Source organism: Callithrix jacchus, chromosome 8 (assembly GCF_049354715.1).
Source record: "Callithrix jacchus isolate 240 chromosome 8, calJac240_pri, whole genome shotgun sequence".
NCBI classification, from domain to species: Eukaryota; Metazoa; Chordata; class Mammalia; order Primates; family Cebidae; genus Callithrix; species Callithrix jacchus.
This window is the reverse complement of record NC_133509.1, coordinates 86,485,359-86,504,272: the sequence shown is the minus strand read 5'-3', so window position 1 is coordinate 86,504,272 and position 18,914 is coordinate 86,485,359. Positions and strand designations below refer to the sequence as shown.

The following is an 18,914-nucleotide window of genomic DNA, read 5'->3' as shown; positions in this document are numbered from 1 at the left end:
ACTTAATGGTGAAAGGTCGCTTTCAAGGACTCATATTGTATCTTCCTGTTTTGGGGAAACACTTCTGAGGCAAACCAGAAACAGATTTTTCAGATCAAGAGACAACAGAGAGATCAGGTGATGTGACCAAGGTCAAGAATGATGACCAGAAGCCGAGTTTTGTGTCTCTGAGAACAAGAGCTAGCACTAAGAAACCCCAGAACAATGTCCTTTTTTATTTACTGTGAAAATGACTAGTTTCCTCTGTAAAGTAAGGCCAAGGATAGAGCTCTCAACTGGAATCACTTTGCTTTGATGGGGGTGTAGATTAGTCAGGCTCCTGGTTACTGTGTCCCTCCTCACCAAGAAATATGGATGGGCTGGACAAGGCCTTTTTTGTCACTGGAATAGAGCAAAGCTGATGCTTCTAAGAGAAACTAGCATGTTCTGACTATATTTGTACAGTGCATTAACGAAATATGCCAAAAGCAACACACCAAAGGGACCCAGAAGACCAGTTCATGCCTGATTAGGGCATCGTTGCTTGGCTGAGAGTTATTCAGTGTCACATGGCTTGAGGCTAAGATGAACAGGCCACCTTACAGACAGCGAGTGGTGATTGGTACTCTGCACAGAAGCATACCCTGGAATTTCTAGAAATAGATGTTTTTATTACCGGTGAACTTAAAATTAAGGTGATATATTTTCTTCTGGCTGACAAGAACAGATAATATCATCCTAGCAAATAGTTTTCTAGAGGCACTGAGTTTCCAATAGACATTTTCATTTATCTAACTGGCATCAGAGCAGCCTGCCCCACAACTGCTGTCAGCCTCTTCTCTCAACGCTAGCCTCACATTGTCCTTGTGTTTTCCACCCTACTAAGGGTAGAGGGATCAAGGAAGCTCCTGCGGAAATGGATTCAGTCTTATCTCATCCTACAAAGTACTGTAATGTCATGAAAATCAAGCCAAAACAGAAGGAAGGAGAGACAGACATGACTTTTTAGTTCTAACACTTCTCTATTCATTAACCCCACGTACCTCCAATCACTCTTGGCTCAGGTACATACATCTTATATTTATGACTAATGTCTGGTATTCTTTCTTTACCTTTGGCCTTGCTTGGAGGAGCAAATACTGCTGGAGCTGCTAGAGGGTTCTGTGATTTATGGATACTCATTTCAGAAACCCTATGTGTCCTAAAAGGCTGCTTAGTGCCTCTTGATTCTCAGCATCCTTGCATTCTTTTCACTTCTGCAGCAAATGTTAGATGACTCATGCAGATATGAACTGCATCCATCATTGGGGGTAGATGGGAATGGGATGAACGGAAACAGTCCGTGGTCCCATTTCAGCAGCTATTAAAATAGCTGGAAAGGAAACAACAAGCCGCCCTGTATCTAAGCCAGGTTACTTGCTGGCTGGGGCTGTTACGGAGGTAACTCCTGACTAAGCAAATGAGCCTGATTCATTTTACGGAGGTCTAATTAATACTTTGGCATTATAGAGTCACTTCAAATTCCCAGGATTTGGTCCTACAAACCCTAAGGTTGGTAATCTCAGTTGCTTGGGAAATACCTTCTTTTCTTTCCTTTTTTTTTTTGAGATGGAGTTTCGCTCTGTCGCCCAGGCTGGAGTGCAGTGGTGTGATATCGGCTCACTGCAATCTCTGCCTCCCAGGTTCAACCAATTCTCCTGCCTTAGCCTCCCAAGTAGCTGGGATTACAGGCATGTGCCACCACGCCTGGCTAATTTTATATTTTTAGTAGAGACCGAGTTTCTCCATATTGGTCAGGCTGGTCTTGAACTCCCTACCTTAGGGTCCACCCGCCTTGGCCTTTCAAAGAGTTGGGATTATAGGCATGAGCTACCGTGCTCGGCCTGGAAATACTTCTTATTCCTGAGCTTCCATGTACATATAAATGACAGAATAGAATCTTTAATAAAAGTCTTTAAAAACGCCTAAAGTTATAGTTTGGTGAGAAGGAAGAAAGCACATCATTTTAGACTATGGCTTAGTTCTCACTAGTTACTGTGATTGTATGGAGGCTAGAAAAAGACACCCAATAGCGACTTCAGAGGAGACTTGGTATTTCCAGGAAATGTGTTGGGGTCATGACTAAAATCTCAGGATTCTATTTACACAATGGGATCAGCTTATCTTTTCTTCTCATTGTTTGCGAAAAATCAAAAACAAAAAGAACAACAAGAAACCACCAAAAGACTTGATTTTAAACACTTTCAGCCTTCCTTTATGTAACAGATCACTCTTTCTAAACATCTTAGGTGGCCTTATTTAATCTAACTGGGCAATTGAACAGAAATCCTGCCAGCCCTCTGGGCCTACTTTCCTTTCAAATCTCAGTGTCATCAAGAGATTTCAGGCTTGCCTGTTTAATGTACCAGGCAGTGCTTGGAGCTAGGGATAAAATAGGGAACCAGGCACAGCGTCTATTTTCAGGAAGCTTACACTCTAAAGGTATAGACAGACCCATAAATAGGGAATTTCAACATGGTGTGATTTGTACTAAGATAGGAGAAAGCCTGGAGTATGGTGGAAACATCTAGAAGAGGCTTTTTTTTTTTTTCCAGAAAGAAAGAAAATTTTAGTTTATAGTGCTAATGTGAAATATAGCAATCGGTTATATTGGATAAGAATTTTTATCTCGCTAATAAATACAAAGCTCAGTATACTTCCTCAGTTAGCAGGGAAGTAATATAAATTGATATTCGATCCTTGGCTATCTGATGGAGATAAACTGGAATCACAATTTGAAACAATGACATCAAGAATCAGATCTGTCCGACTTTTTTGATATGGAGTCTCACACTGTTGCCCAGGCTGGAGTGCAGTGGCGCATCTCAGCTCACTGCAACCTCTGCCTCCCAGGTGCAAGTGATTCTCCTGCCTCAGCCTCGCAAGTAGCTGGGATTACAGGCGCACACCACCACGCCTAGCTAATGTTTTGTATTTTTAGTAGAGACAGGGTTTCACTACGTTGACCAGGCTGGTCTTGAACACCTGACCTCATAATCCACCCGGCTTGGCCTCACAAAGTGCTGGGATTACAGGTGTGAGCCACGGCACTCAGCCCAAGCCTGCCTGACTTTTGAGATCTCATGTTATTTACTGTCGTTCACCCAATCAGTCTTAATTGAAGTAGAAACCTGACTTAGAAAAGAAAATGTGAATTGAAAGAATTTTTATAATATTAAATGAGAGAATGGGATCAGAGTAAAGAAGTGTGACTGTAATTCAAAATGACATCAGCTTCAGAAAAGCAATAGAAATTTGATCACAGATAAAATTATTTATCACGTTGCTGGACTGACTGTCCACTTAAATGAAATTATCTGACCAAAAGGAACTCTGCTAAGGGCAAGGAAAGACAAAACATTGTTGTAGGGCTTTCTCTTTAGTTCAGCTAAAAACGGGGTCCTTGTCACACAAATGTGAAAAATTGGCTCGCAGACGCTCTGAAGGGTGAGGAGGACAGGGTGTACTGAGTGAAAAGGAAAAAAAGAGAAACAGGGACGCTTAGCAAAGCCATAGTCCTGCTAGTAGGCTTCCAGCCTCACAGACCCGAGTCCCAGGTTCTACCCCAGAACAGGAGAGACCAGGCTCCTCCCCGCTGCAAGATGGCAGCAACTTCTGAAGGCTCCGCCCCAGCACTCTGCCCTGCCTCAACATGAGAAGTTGCATGTATCAGTGATCATTCTGGGTTTCCCACTGTGTGCGGAGCACCAAACAGGTGGCCTACATTCCTGGCCATCCTACCCTGACTCCTGAAAAAAATTAGTCCAGGACTCATTCTACAGCCAGATATCTACTCTTTTTTTTTTTTCTTACACAAGTCTACTTTTGTCCATAGTTTCTATGACTTGATTAGAAGGGAACAGATGGACTATTTGTGAAAGTTAAGATCTAAAATCTGCTTTCTGCTTTGTTCTTCATGGCTTTTTTTTTTTAATAAGCTTAGATGTGCCTAGGTGAAGCGTGGTGTTAGAAGCAAACATAAAATGAAACTGACGATTTCAGGAGGCTTTGGAAGACAGAAAAATGACAGCATCACATTGAGAACTCACTAAAAACTGTTGCTTAAAAAAAAAGTAGACACTAAAAAAATGGACAATTTACCTTCTCAATGTCCCTAGACTTCTGTTTTCTCAGTTCTTTTTTCAGTTTTTAAAAAACAAAATTAAACAAAAAAAAAAACAACTGATCACTTCCTCGGAACCTTTTTCTCTTTGACCCTATTTCATCCTCACCTCTCCAGGTATATTTAAGACTTCAGGCCAGGTGTGGTGGCTCACACCTGTAATTCCAGCACTTAGGGAGGCAAAGGCGGGTAGATCACTTGAGGTCAGAAGTTCAAGACCAGCCTGGCCAACATGGTGAAACCCCATCCTTACTAAAGAAAAAATTACAAAAGTTATCCATGTATAGTGGCACATGCCTGTAATTCCAGCTGCTCAGGAGCCGGAGTCACAAGAGTCACTTAAACCTGGGAGGTGGAGGTTGAAGTGAGCCAAGATGGTGCCACTGCACTCCAGCCTAGGAGATGGAGTGAGACCCTTCTCAGAAAATAAAATTATAATAAAAAGACTTCAATGTCAAGTCTTGCACAAGAGAATTTGAGCAGCAGGCCCCAAAGAAGGCAGTGTCCTCTGATTTTCAGAGGAACAGATTCTGAGTGCTTCCTGTCTTGTTTAAACTTTACTTATCTTTACCTACAATGGCTATACCATGGGATGGGAGGAGGTTGGCCTCAAAGAGGCCCAGAATTGATTCAGGTCTATTGTCACCTGGATCCTCTGCCGTATACTAACTCATCAAGTTACATAAACATCCAGTTCCAGTTTTCAACTGTAAAATAGGAGCATTTTTGAAAAATTTTAACTGACGTATGTTATATGTTATATTGTATTATACATTAATTGTATTATATGTTATATTATTACATGATATAATTGAATATAATTCATGGGGTACACAGTGATATTTTGATACATGTATACAACATGCAATAATCAAATCAGGGTAATTAGCATATCCATCACCCCAAACATTTATCATTTCTTTGCACTGTGAACATTGAAAAATCCTCTCTTGTAGCTATTTGAAAACACAAAATTAATCATTGTGAACTTTATTTACCCTACAGTGCTATGGAACACTAGAACTTATCCCTCCTATCCTGCTGTGATTTTGAATCCATTATAAAATGAGAGTTACAGAATATACTTCTTAGTGTTACCATGGGGATAAAAGAAGATGATTCATGTCCAGTGCTTAGAAAAGTACCCTGTACACAGTGCAAGCTTAACAACTGCTGCATGTGATTAGGATGATGAACACAAGAGCAGAGATGACAGGCAGCATAGTCAGACGTGCACAAGAACAGGATGTATTCTAAATGTGAAGTGAGACCAGTGTTTACCTCCATTAATTTACACTTTCAGGAGATCCTGGCTTTGAAAAATACCATGTTGAGAACTGTAGTATAGTAGGACTGTGTCCCAGTTTGTGTATTGTGGCTTGCCTAACAATTTAAGATGAATCTCATCACGGACTTTTCTCCTTCGGTTGTCCTAGGTTTCTCCTTAGGTTGTAGCTTAGGTTGTCAAGGGCTGTTTCTACCTCAAGGTTCCTCTGCCGAATCTCAGAGCAGAAGTTTGTTGTAGCACTGACTCTCTTCCTCTTCCTTCTTGCCTCTGACCTGTAGTATTATACCTCAAAGCAGAGACTCACTGTAACACACATAGGCCCAATCTTCCCAAATGTTTTATATTTTGAAAGTACCTCTCCCATCCCATTCTTCTCTATTAACTAATCTCAAATCAAATGAATAAGCATGATGACGTACTACTAATTCCAAGTAAAATGATTGGTAGTGATGATGACTGATATTTAAATAGTACTTCATAACTGAATAGGAGTCTTCCATGTATAGTATGCCGTTTTGACTTCATAGCTATTCTGTGATGTCTAGGTGGATATTATCATTCCTATTTTCAGATTAGCAAACTGGGGCTCAAGTGAATTAGCTGGCTTGCTCTAGCCTTAAAAAAAACTGTTAAGCAACCTCAGGTAGGAACGCAAAGCTGCTTCTGTGGTCTGTGAAGCCAATCTCCATGTGATATTAGTTGCTTAAAATAATTTACAAGGTGTGAATGACCAATAGCTTAAACCTATCAAGAAATATGCACATTTAAAAAGAGAGACCTTAAAAGGATCATAATTTTATAACTACAGAATGAAGGCTGGGTAGGAAGTGGGAATTCCAGTATCTCTGAGCCTCTTGACCAACCCTAAGCAGAGGTGTCCCAAAGTCTGTTGAAGCTGAGAGAAGAGTCCATCCCTACCCCCAGGGAATCTAGGATCCGTTCCTGTCACAAGCAAAGGTTGTATTCCATTTTTATCTTAAGTTCATATACATTTTACATCCTATTCCATGTCTATGTACATGTTTTTCAAATAAAATAAACTTTTACCATATTAGTCTTGGCAAATGGTTGCAACTTCCCAATTTAAGAATGTGCTAAGATAGTATGAAATCCATTTAAGGTCTGCCAAACAAATATTTATTCATTTAAATCAACATCAAGAACATATGTGTACATGTATTTATGTGTGTGTGTGTGTATATATATATATATATATATATATATACATATGCACGCACATGTGCATGTGTGTATTTACCAATACAGAATATAAAAGTACAAATGTGTGTACATATATTTGTGTATGTATGGGGGAAAGCAAACACTAACCATCCAATTTCATAATTTCAAAAAATGTGAATCTCTACACCAACTATCTCTTAACCTTTACAATTCAGATCCAAATCTCAAACTTTCTGATTTGAATTTGCTTACCCCTAAGTATTTCTAACTTAAGACCTAAGACCAAAAGGAAATCCTCTTTGAAATGTTCCCTCTCACCCTGGGCACCATCTTGAAGGTTCCAACAGAAAGAGCAACGTATCGGCTTACCATGGCAGCAATTCACCAGCCCACAACAGAAAAAAATCCTTAGACAGGCTCCAAGCATTTCCTGCTTCGTGCCTATTATTTTCTCTGCTCAGTTGTCATTTTAAAATAAGGGTATTGTGTGAAAAACAAAACCACCCTGTACATGGGAAACCATAAAGTAAGTTATTTGCCAGAACTGCCTTGCTAATGAAACGTGTGTTGGCCTGCTTAAAGACAGAGCTCCTGGGACTACCCTGAGGAAGTCTTGCTGAAAGTGTCTGCATGGCATTGTGCACAAGGCTTCCCCTTCTCCTCCACCCCCACCCTGCAGCCTTGAAAATTTGCAGTTGCAATCTTTGACTGGACTCTATTGAGACTTTCCACCCCCGGCTGCTCAGGAAGCACATACCAGCAAACAGAATGAAAGGGCCTTTTATAAGCAGGAGTCGTTATTTCTTAAACAGACTCCCACAGAAAGACTTTTTTGTTTCTTACTCTTTAGGAAAAACTGAGCTCCTTCTGAAAAGTCTTTGGAGAGGGAGGAGAAACTGAAGACCAGGAAAGGGCTCCGGGGAGGAATACAGGAGGCTAGGGACAAAGGAGGGGCAGCGGAAATTGTCAGAGAGGTTGAACTCTACTTTTCTAAGGTAAAAGTCACAGTGTTGGATGGCTGCCAGTGGGGGTGGGGGTCAGGGTATGGTTGTCAGGGCTAAGAGAGGAGGTGGCTGCTACTACCCCTTGGTATCTTCCCCAACCCAACCACCACCATCCCCCAAAGAGGGAGTCATCCACAGCAAAAAACACTGAGAGACTCCAGTGCTCTAGTCTCCAGAAGTTTCAAGAAACTAGGTTTTTGCTAAGAGGACTTAATTTCTTGTCTTTTTCTTCTCCTTTTCCTTTTATCTCAAAAGCTACATTTTCCATTTTACAAGATCCATAAGCAATTTATTTCCCATCAAACTATCCTAGTTTGTCACAGAAAAAGCAGTTTCTCTCTTTTATAAGAAAAGCATAATTTCCATCATTTCAGACATCTCCAAATCAGAGAAGTCTGAATTATCAGAGTTTTAGCTGTCAGAGGATTATGTAAACACACATATACACAAAGAAAAAGGAAGATATATAAAAGTCGTACTAATTCATTCTTTATTAAACATTTAATAACCGTTTATCATAATATAACTGAGTCCAGGAGATATCATTTATGAAGAAAATGCTAAAGAAAATAGTGCATAGGAACAAAATGATAGGGTTTTAGAGATTTGGGTGTATTAAGAAATGAAGAGAAAATGACGCTGACTATTGTAAATCTGTATGTGTTTCATTAAAATCATCTCTGTGATACACTAAGTCAGCTGAAGTTAATGCTTATATATTTTTAGTGAATTTTTTCATAATCTGAAAAATCCTTTTCAAGTGTAATTTATGAGGTCTCACGTTGCTTGAGCAGAGCAAAAACCCACTGGCATAAGAGATTCCACCTCTCAGCCTCTGAAGTAAAGGCAAAGACTTCTCCTGCTTTGTTGTCCCGGCCACAGGTGTGAAAGCATTATGAAGTAAGCACTAGCTCAATATCCTGTGTGCACCTCATCCTCATGGACTTAATTACGTGCCTGTGTCCTAGGGAAAAACAAAGTCCCTGTGGGTCTGAAATAAAGCATTCCATGATTTGGCCTTTCTTCCAGCATAAAAAGTTGTACTTTACAACATGCCTAACACAAAGCGAGGTTTGGTAAGAATTGTGGAAATGTAAGTTATTGGTTTCCATACACTATTTTGTTTATATGTTCACTCCAAGGTCTCGAGTATTCTGCCTCTATTGGAGTCCAGCCCTTAGAAGAGGTGACCATCTTTCAGGGAATAGTAACAGGGATTAACACTTCTTACATACCATGAGATAGGCACTACATACTTTACTAGAGTAATTCACTTCATTCTCGTAACACTATGTGGTGCATACTATTTTAGCTCCCATCTTACAGTTTTTGGAACGGGATGCACAGAGAGGTGAAGAAAGGTTCTTAGTCACATAGCTGGTAGGTGACAGAGCTGGGATTTCAAACCTCACAATCTGGTTCCCAACTCTGTACATATTTACACTCTACAATACAGCCTTTTAGGACACTGAATATAAAAGGACCTCCGAGATTACCTCATCTTAATTCTCTAATTTTATAGAAGAAAGAATGAAATTCAATGAAGTGAACTGACTTATCCAGAGGAATATGGCACGTTCTTGGCAATGTCTGGAGCAGAATCAAGATCGCTCTAATCCTAATGAAATGTATAAATACCACAACCGTCACCCCACCCAAAGAAGTCAGTTTCTCCTAAGCAGCCCAGCTCCCGTGTTTCCACAGCCCCAAGAGCTGCCATTTATCAGGTCTATAGAAATTCATGATGTCTCAGTTGAAAAAGATCAGCACCTATACTGGCAGTAACACAGGTAAAATTCAAGGTGAAGGCATCTTCCACTGCCTACATAGAATGAAAAGGAAAGAGGGTATAAGGACCATTCAAGGAACATTATTCTAAGAGCTCAAAATCTCCAATGCTCACCTGGACCTTTCCATTTATAAATTATCTCCAAAGTCAGTCTTTCCAACTCTATCGCATAGTTTCATGGCATTCTGCTCCTATTGTTCAGAGCACTTCTGTTAATTTGTAATTACATTCGGCCTTCTGTATCTATAAAGTCAGCCAACCATAGATTGAAAATATTTGGAAAAAATTGATAGTTGCATCTGTACTGAATATGTACAGACTTTTCTTCTAATTATTTTCCAAAAATATAGTATAATAACTGTTTCGTTATATTGTATTAGGTATTATAAATATTATAATTATTATATTGTATTAGGTATTATAAGTCATCTAAAGATGATTTAAAGCATAGGGGAGGATTTGTATAAATTATATGAAAATACAGTTGTCCACTGATATCTTCAGGGGATTCGTTTCAGGACCCTCATGGATAGCAAAATCTGAGGATGCTCAAGTCTTACAGTCAGTCCTGCATTAGTTGCAAATATGGCCCTCAGTATCTGCAGGTTCTGCATCCCACAAATACCATATATTTGATCCAGGGTTGGTTGAATTTTCAGCTGCAGAACCCCCAGGTATGAAAGGCCAGCTCTACCACAGCATTTTATACAAGGGATATGAGTATCCATGGATTTTGGTCTCCAAGGGGGTTCCTAGAACCAATCCCCCACAGACAGAGAGGGACAACAGTTTACATCTAATTGTGCACGTGCTTAGTCCCTCTTCCCAGCTAGACTGGACACTCCATGACAGGGGCCAAATCTATTTTTATTTGCCTATAAATACTTAGAATCCAGTTCATAAACAGGTATTTAGTTAAAATTTGTTAAATAAACTTATACCAAACCCTCAGCAACAGAGTGTTAAAAGATGATCTCTGTTTTGCCTGAAAAACATCTGCTGTTCAGTGCTTATTATCTCTAACCAGTTACTGGACCATATCCATTATTAGGGCAGAATGTGTTCAAACAAACAAGTCTCTCTCAATCAGCAGAAGCTCAATGCCTTACAAATCTACCTTTCATTCAGGTCTAGGAACCCACTAGCTGGGACTGATTATGTTGTCAGTCAAACCTTAATCATCAAACTAAGGAAAAAGACCAGCCCAAAACATCCAATTGGGGATACATGTATTACTTTTAAGTTCTGAGGGTAACTCAAAGTATGTGAGCTGGGTTTGCTATAAAACACTTCTGGGGACCTGCTTGAAAGACTAGATAAAACAGTTTTTGTTTGGCATGTAATTTATATGTAAAGAGCTATTTTTAAAGACTTTAAAGATGTTAAAAATAAATTATTCTTTTAATTTTTTTTTTTAGACAGAGTTTTGCTTTTGTTGCTCAAGCTGGAGTGCAGTGGCGTGATCTCAGCTCACTGCAACCTCTGCCTCCTGGGTTCATGTGATTCTCCTGCCTTAGCCTCCCAAGTAGCTGAGATTACAGGTGTGCACAACCATGCCTGGCTAATTCTTTGTATTTTTAGTAGAAATGGGGTTTCACCATGTTAGCCAGGCTGGTCTCGAACTCCCTACCTCAGGTGATCTGCTTGCCTCAGCCTCCCAAAGTTCTGGGATTACAGGCATGAGCCACTTAGCCTGGCCTTCTTCTAACATTTTAAGCATTATTCTTACAATCTTGTTTTCACATTATTGCATTAAACACTTGCATTATTATCCACAAAGAAAAGATTTTTTGAGTAATATTAAGCATCACTTTAATAGTGAATTAATAAAATTTAAATTAATGAAGCCTTTGCTCTAAATCATAAAATTTAGAGTAAAATCATTAAAAGTTTTCTGAATTCTATTTCCTTGATGATGATGACACACAAGAATTTCTCCAAAAACACTAACACACTGGCTTTTTTTGAACCCTTTTACAGTGAAGGCAGTAAGAAAACAGATGCAAATTCATAGTTTATTTTGTGCCTAGGTAACAAATCTGCTTTAGTTTCTATTCTGTAGCTGATCTCCAAGTATAAATTGTCTTATTTTTGTGTTATTTAAGTTAATGTATTTATTTTTTCATTTACTTATTTTCACAAGCATAAATTATTGGAAAGAGAGTCTGCAAACACAAGGCAAGTATTCTCCCCTGGAGGACACAGCAGAGATGAACTGCTCTTTTATTTTTAGAAAATATCTTTGTATAAGTGAGGACAGATAATTTTAAAATGTAGATTCAACCCTTTGCCTCATTCTATCAAGATACAACTGCAAAATCTGTTCTCTCTCTCTTTTTTTTTTAATGAAGGAGGTAAAAGTTGAATTTATTTTTTGGAAAAATGCTCTCAGCTGGGACTCATTTCTACATAAGGACAACTAAGAAACAAAATTGGCCAAAAGCAGCCCTTTGCAGAGTGGAGACAGTACAGCTCTTTACCACGTACATGACCACAGCTTGGCGACACGGCAAAAGCTTGTTAGGTCACCACCTCAGCAAGTGTCTTTGGTACTGTCTAATAAAAATGCTTTTGGGATGGCTTCCAGCCCACTGTTTTACCTTTATCATTTCTGGCTTATTATCCTGTAGCTTCTGTCTTCCCTTTTGAGGGGTGTAGTGAAGCTTGTTTATCAGTTTTTTGTTTTCGATTTTTTTTTTTTTGAGAAAGAGTCTTACTCTGTTTGTCCAGGCTAGAGGGTAGTGTCACGATCTTGGCTCGCTGCAAGCTCCACCTCCCAAGTTCAAGTGATTCTCCTGCCTCAGCCTACCGAGTAACTTAGGAGCTCAACACTATACCCAGCTAATTTTTGTAATTTCAGTAGAGACAGGGTTTCACCATGTTGGCCAGGCTGGTCTCGAACTCCTGATCTCAGGTGATCTACCAGAGTTGGCCTCCAGAAGTACTCGGATTACCAACGTGAGCCACCACACCCAGCCACTTATCAGTTTTTAATACAGTGTATCTGATGCTTCATAAGAAAATTATCCAAAGTTCAGATTTTCCTTCGTGATTAAAATAATCATGACCAAATATCTAAAAGGTATGCTTTAAAAAAAACTCTGATTTTTACTTTCAGGGAACAACAAATCTCCCTTGATTAATCCTAAATACCTTTAATCAGAAGTAATTCAGTGTGTGCAAGATTTGTATTATTTGCTGGAAGTTAAGTGATTTAAAAAAAGACATGATTTTAATAAACTCTGCACTAGGCTAAGGTTCCAACTCACTCCCTGGAGAATGTTGCATCTCACAGGAAGATTACAGAGGCAACTGCAGTATGAAGGCAAACAGCCATGTCGCTGCTGCCTGACAAATGGGATGCGATTTTCTTGTGCTTTCCACCTGGGGTTCAGTAAGTACAGCTATGGAAAAATTTGTCTTCCCTATCCTTCTTCCCGGCAGCAGCTGGGATTCACTGGGAAGTATGCTGACTGCTGGATATTTTGACTCCAGAGCATCTGGGGACTTTTCACAATGGGGAAGAAATTTCAGAAATGAGATATCATTTTGAAAGGGTAAGGATCAGCTTAGGATGTAGTTACATGCCTTAGGGTTACCAAAGGCTGAGGCAGGAGAATCACTCAAACTTGGGAGGCAGAGGCTGCAGTGAACCAAGATCGAGCCGCTGCACTCTAGCCTGGGCAACAGAGTGAGACAGCATCTCAGAAACAAAAGAAAAAACAAACAAACAAACTGATAAGCCTTACTACATCCCTCAAAAGGGAAGACAAAAGCTACAGTCCATTAGATCATGTTTTTCCTAACTCCTGCATTCGCCCCTCTAGCCACAGCTTTGCTTTCTCCAGGCTCTGCCCTCCAGTGCCCAGGCCAGCCCTGACCACGCCTGGCAGTGTAGATAAAATCAAATCTCCATGAATGGGTGAGGTCTGAAGTAGATTTTGCTTCCTTAAGCCTCCTAGCCAGGGACGTAGGAAACATCCGATCACCTAGATAATACTCCCTTCATCCCACTGTTTTGGCTGGTTCTTCTGCCAGGCCTCAATCTCCAGTGGCCAGACCTTCTTCACTGAATTTTAACAAATGCTATTAGAGGCAGCTTCAAAGCTGGCAGATAGCCCTGGAATCCTGAAGCTATCCACCACCTGACATCCTCTGTCCATCACACTGCACCCCGGGACACCTACACCAACCTGGGTATGGTCCACAGCAGCCTGGCACTGCTCCACCACACGGCAAACAGGTAGGCCTCCCAGCACCTGGATCTTCTACTCCTGGTTTCCTCCCCCTCACTGGCCACTGCTGAAGCTGCACCAGCTACAGATCCGCTCTCCCAGGAGAGAAGTTTAATCAGATTAATTTCCATTTCTTTTTTTTTCCAGGATTATTTTGGTGGAAAATTTTTAGCACTTTGAGATGTCATAACACCGGCATCCTAGAGACCGAAATATGAAATAACTTAGCACAAAATAGGTCCTCGTGGGAAGCCAATGTGCACATTTTCCCACCATGTTCTGCCAACGGTGCACTATTCTCAACTACTCCATTTATCTCTAGGGGGCAAATAATGGATGTGTTCCAGCACCCACTCAATTTCTGTGTTTTCATCTAGCTGAAATAATAATAGATGTAAAATATGGCTGTCTATCTAAAATTAGCCCCTGGTTAGACAGTATCAGCTACCACTCAACACAAGGAAATTTTACACCGAAATAAAATGATTACATAGGTAGAATGATGCATGATTTCATTTACTCAATCAGCAATTCTTTACTCTTTTGGTGCCTACTATATATAATATGTTGTAAAGTAAGGGATAAAGAAATAAACAGGAATAGGCTCCTGTTCTCAAGGAGTTTATCTTTGAGGTTGACTTTTTTATTCTTATATAGTTTTACTATATAACTGTAATGCCTCCTCCATTGAAAATGACGGTTATTACAGGTTTAACTCATAACAAATATTGTTACCTGTGACCTACTACCACGGTCTCAGGAGAACCCAAAAATCTGATGTAGCATTCTACAGTGTGTCTTTGTCCGAGAACAGAGTACACCAGCTATTTCCTAAGTTCTAAACACAGGACCCATAACTCATATATGTAGGCAAAAGCGATTCAGGCTAAGTGTGTGTTCCTTTCAAAGCATTAATTTAGAGAAATTTGCCACTTTTTTTTTTCCAAATAGCATTTAGTCACATAACATTTTAGAAAAAAATATCAATTTTCTGTTGAGGAGAAATCGTTTAAGGGCTGGCCTAAAATTCAGAGGAAGATTGTTTCTTTTTTCAAATAAAAAGTTACTTTATAGAGAGAACAGATGGCTTCTAATGTATCATATTTACCCATTTCCCCTCCCTAATTTTCCATTTACCCCAAATTCAATTTGTTTTCCTGCTGCCTCTTTAAGTCCCTCCCATATCCGCAGAGCAGCTTAGGTGTCTTTTGTGAATTCATTTATGCTCTTTGTTCCATTCATCATATTTAGGGCAGTAACAGTTTACAAGAAGCGAAACACACTATAAGTCAGTCATAATTATTACATTCAAATGCATCCTCTTCCTCATAATGGAGCAGAGGTGTAATATGACAAAATAGAAGTTTCTCAACCCAAAGCTGCCATTCTTATCTGTGAGCTAGTGAACTGCCCTTCACAGAAGGCATTGGCTCTTTTTCTTTAAGGATGATGCCCTTATTCTAAGAAAAGAACAAAGAAGGTGAGTGGGAGTACAGGGAAGAGACGACTGAATTGATTCTTACACTTAAGCTCTAAACATGGCCAACATCTCTTAATAGCCGAGCTGAAATGGTAAATTCTTTGGGTTACATACTTTTCTGACAAAGTAAAGGCAAAGCAAAATCCTAAGTAGAAAGAAATGACCCTGAACTTTTAAACTCAAGCAAGCAGTCATGGAGTGACAGACTGGTTTTTCCTGATGGCAGTGTGCATGACAGAAAGACATGAGAGTGGGGCATGTATTGTCTTTGTCCATTTCCCCCATTTTATCAAGAGAGACCGCAATCATGCCATCATCAGGGTTCTTCCAAAGTTATGCATAATTGAATGACTGTGGTCAGTATGAAAGACCAGTTTAAATCTGTATTACACCTGAAAAAACAAAAACCATAAAGAACTCTTCAAATGAAATCTGATAAAGCTAACAGCCCATGAGGATCAGTTCAACAAGCTGCATCAGCAAAGACCTCTCTTGGTTACTGGATCTACCAGACCCAGGCCGCAAAGGAGCTCCCTTAGACTGCTTTAATTAGGTATTTCACTTACAAATGAATTAATTAATTAGAGATAAGCACCTGAAATCACAGTACTCATGTGGTCTATTTAAAGCTATAAATAGATTTTTTTAAAATGCTGACACCTCATTACTATTAGATAATTTTACGTGGGACTCAACAGCCAAGACGATTTACCAAACCTCTTGCCAGAACAGCACTTATTCTAATCCCTTCCACACCTTGGGCACCCTTAGCACAAGGATCCTTCAAGAAGATTCAGGGAGAAAGGATTAAAGCAGGAGCTATGGTTACCATGGCCAGTGTTTCTTCATCAGTTTTTCTTTTAGACATAATGAAATGGACTGAAATGGCAGTCCTTTTCCATTCTACCTTGGTCTGACTTGTCCGTTTTACGTTACCTAATAACTCCATTCAATTGCACAGTCATTTCTGGCAGCCTCCAGCTAGAATCAAAACAGTGGTGGACATATTCAAGAGCCAATATGGAATGACTCCATTCCTCAAAAAACAAGATGATTGCAATTTCAATATCTTCTGCAGAAGGAGATAAAAAGGCAAGCAAGCAAACAAAAAACCTTGAACTTTATATTGGATACAGTGTCTCCCAGTTTTGGCATACATATGGAAACTCTCACCTACAGATAAAATTTTAGTGATATTCTTCCCATTGTTTTTCATATATATGAAATGAAATGTGTATGAAGAAGATATTTGGATATATGTAACATATGCATATATATGCAACATATGCATAAATTATATATATGCAACATATTCATTGTTGGTGGTCAGTTTTAAGGGAAAATATAGAGTATTTTGATCCTAATAATAGAACTTACAAATATAACTTAAAGGAAGTCACCTCTACTCCCACAGTTAATTCTGGTTTTACAGCAGGCCTAACAGCTCTGTGCTTATTCCTTTATCTAGAGCACAGCTCTTTGATCTGTTGCTCCTCCATACAACCTCTAGACCTCCTCTCTAGTTCTCTGCTTCTTCCCGATCCCAAAGATGATGACATGGGGGTCATTGATCCTGTACTGCCCTCTCATCCTACTGATCCCATATCACTTGTTCTTTCCATTCTCCACCATAAACTTATTTGTTTATTTTTAGAGACAGGGTCTCACTCTGTCACTCAGATGAGTGCAGTGATGTGACCTTAACTGATTGTAACCTCTAACTCCCAGGCTCAAGCAATCCTCCTGCCTCAACCTCCCTAGTATATGGGACTACAGGCACAAGCCACCACACTGCCTAATTTTCTTTGTTAAAAATTTTTGAGAAGCGAGGTCTTGCCATGTTGCCCAGGCTAGTCTCGAACTCCTGGCCTCATGTGATTAATGCTTCTATCTTCCTCCAACTTACTAACTTTTAAAAAATGTAAACATGCATTACAGGTGAAAGAATAAAACAGGGAAAGAATAACACAAACCACCACCTAGAGTTAACAATGGTCACTTTTGCTTCCCCTGTCCCTCTGTTTCTCCTACCATTTGAAACTAGGTAGCAGATATCATGAGACTTTGTTCCTGCACATTTCAGCAGTAGCATCCCGTTGAAAGCAAAAATGTAAGCTTATAGGTTCAATTAATTAATTTCTAGCAGATTTAGTGAGTTTCAGCAGTTCTACTTAAATATTTGTTTTCATTTTTCTTGGGCTATCTTCCACCTCAAAGAAACAGCACACACACATGCACACGTGCGTGCGCACACACACACATACACACCCCAAAACCAAACCAGGTAGCTGAAATACAGGATGCAGCATAACATCTGGTGTAAGATTTTTATAGCCTCATATTAGAATCACTGACATCTTAGCATCTCGACTGGTAACCCTGTAGGGAATAGCTCTTTCGAGAATGTCAGTCTTGGTCAATTATGCAATTGTATTGCAAATTTTACCCCTGGGCACTTCTGGTTTATCTGAAGAAGCCCAGCAGTGATGAAAGTGGACAGGACTCCACCCACAAGAGGAGCTTTATCCCAGAGATGTGTCAGGCATCCCTGGAAAGACCCCTGGTCGGCCTTCACCAACCAGGGCAGCCGTAGCAACAGCAGGCTACGGTCTCTCCCTCACCTAACTAGAATCAGTGAGGATGTAACATTATCAGGACACATTCAGTACTTAGCAGAGCCACTGGAAATTCAGGGACTTTGTGGGTTGGGGTGTGGGGGTGGAAGGTAGGAGCAGCTCACAGTCCTGTTTAAGGTACAAGAGAATCTTAGTGCTCTCTTCCTTTTCTGGCCATTCCTACTATATTTCCCCCACTCTTTCTTCCCCATCTGCTAAGAATAATGAAAACTAACATTTATATATGGCTGAGAGGCATTGCAGCAAAGAGGTCAAGAGTTTGGTCTCTGGGCCACACTGTCCAAGTTTGAATCCCAGTTCTGCCATTTACTCAATATGTGATGTTGGGCAAGTTACTTAACCTGTGTGCCCCTCCATTTCCTCATCTTGAAAGTGGGGATGATGATAATACCACCACATATTTCCTGGGAGCTTGTGAAGATTAAATTTATATATGTAAAGTGCCTAGAACAGTACCTGACCCTATTATCTATATTTTTTTCATTTACTAAGCAATTACTTTATATAAAGCCCTTTTCATGCTTTAACAACAACTAAAAATAAACAAAAACATAAGAAAAGGCTATCAGGATAGGCATGGTGGCTCATGCCTGTAATCCCAGTGCTTTGGGATGGTGAAGTAAGTGAATCACCTGAGGACAGGAGTTTTAAGACCAGTCTGGAAAATATAGTGAGACCTGTCTCTACAAATGTTTTTTAATTAGCCAGGTTTAGTGGCATACACCCGTAATCCTAGCTACCCAGGAGGCTGAAGTGGGAGGATTACATGAGCCCAGGAGTTAGAGGTTACAGTGAGCTATGACAGCATCACTGTACCCCCAGCCTGGGCAACAGAGCAAGACCTTGTCTCTTAAAAATAAATAAAATAAAATAAAGCTATCATTACTCTCATTCCACAGGTGAGGAAAATTAAGTTCAGGTTAAGCTCACTAAATTTCCAAGATTTCCCAGTTAGAAAGTGGTGGGGCCATGATTTGAACTCAGGCAATGGGACTCCAAGGTCACATCTTTAGCTATTCAGCTCCGTGGCTTCCCAAATCAGGACACGAGAATACCTGTTACGGATTAGGGGCTACTTCATTCTCATAGGCCTTGATAACCCTTCCCTTCCCCATAACAGAATTTATTCATATTTCCCACCCCAAGCACACACCTACAT

The 18,914-nt window shown here is 39.9% G+C and overlaps 1 protein-coding gene across 3 annotated transcripts in view; it reads right to left on the bottom strand.

Moving 5' to 3' along the window:
- GNG2 (G protein subunit gamma 2) overlaps positions 1-18,914 on the bottom strand; it is a 111,607-nt gene that overhangs the window by 40,264 nt on the left and 52,429 nt on the right. The window contains exon 1 of one of the 3 annotated variants that reach the window (XM_035260520.3): positions 13,598-13,698. The exons of the other annotated variants lie outside the window; for them this stretch is intronic. The gene's annotated coding sequence lies outside the window, so the exon portion shown is untranslated. Of the gene's footprint in view, positions 1-13,597; positions 13,699-18,914 lie in introns of those variants that run through there. 3 annotated transcript variants of the gene reach the window in all.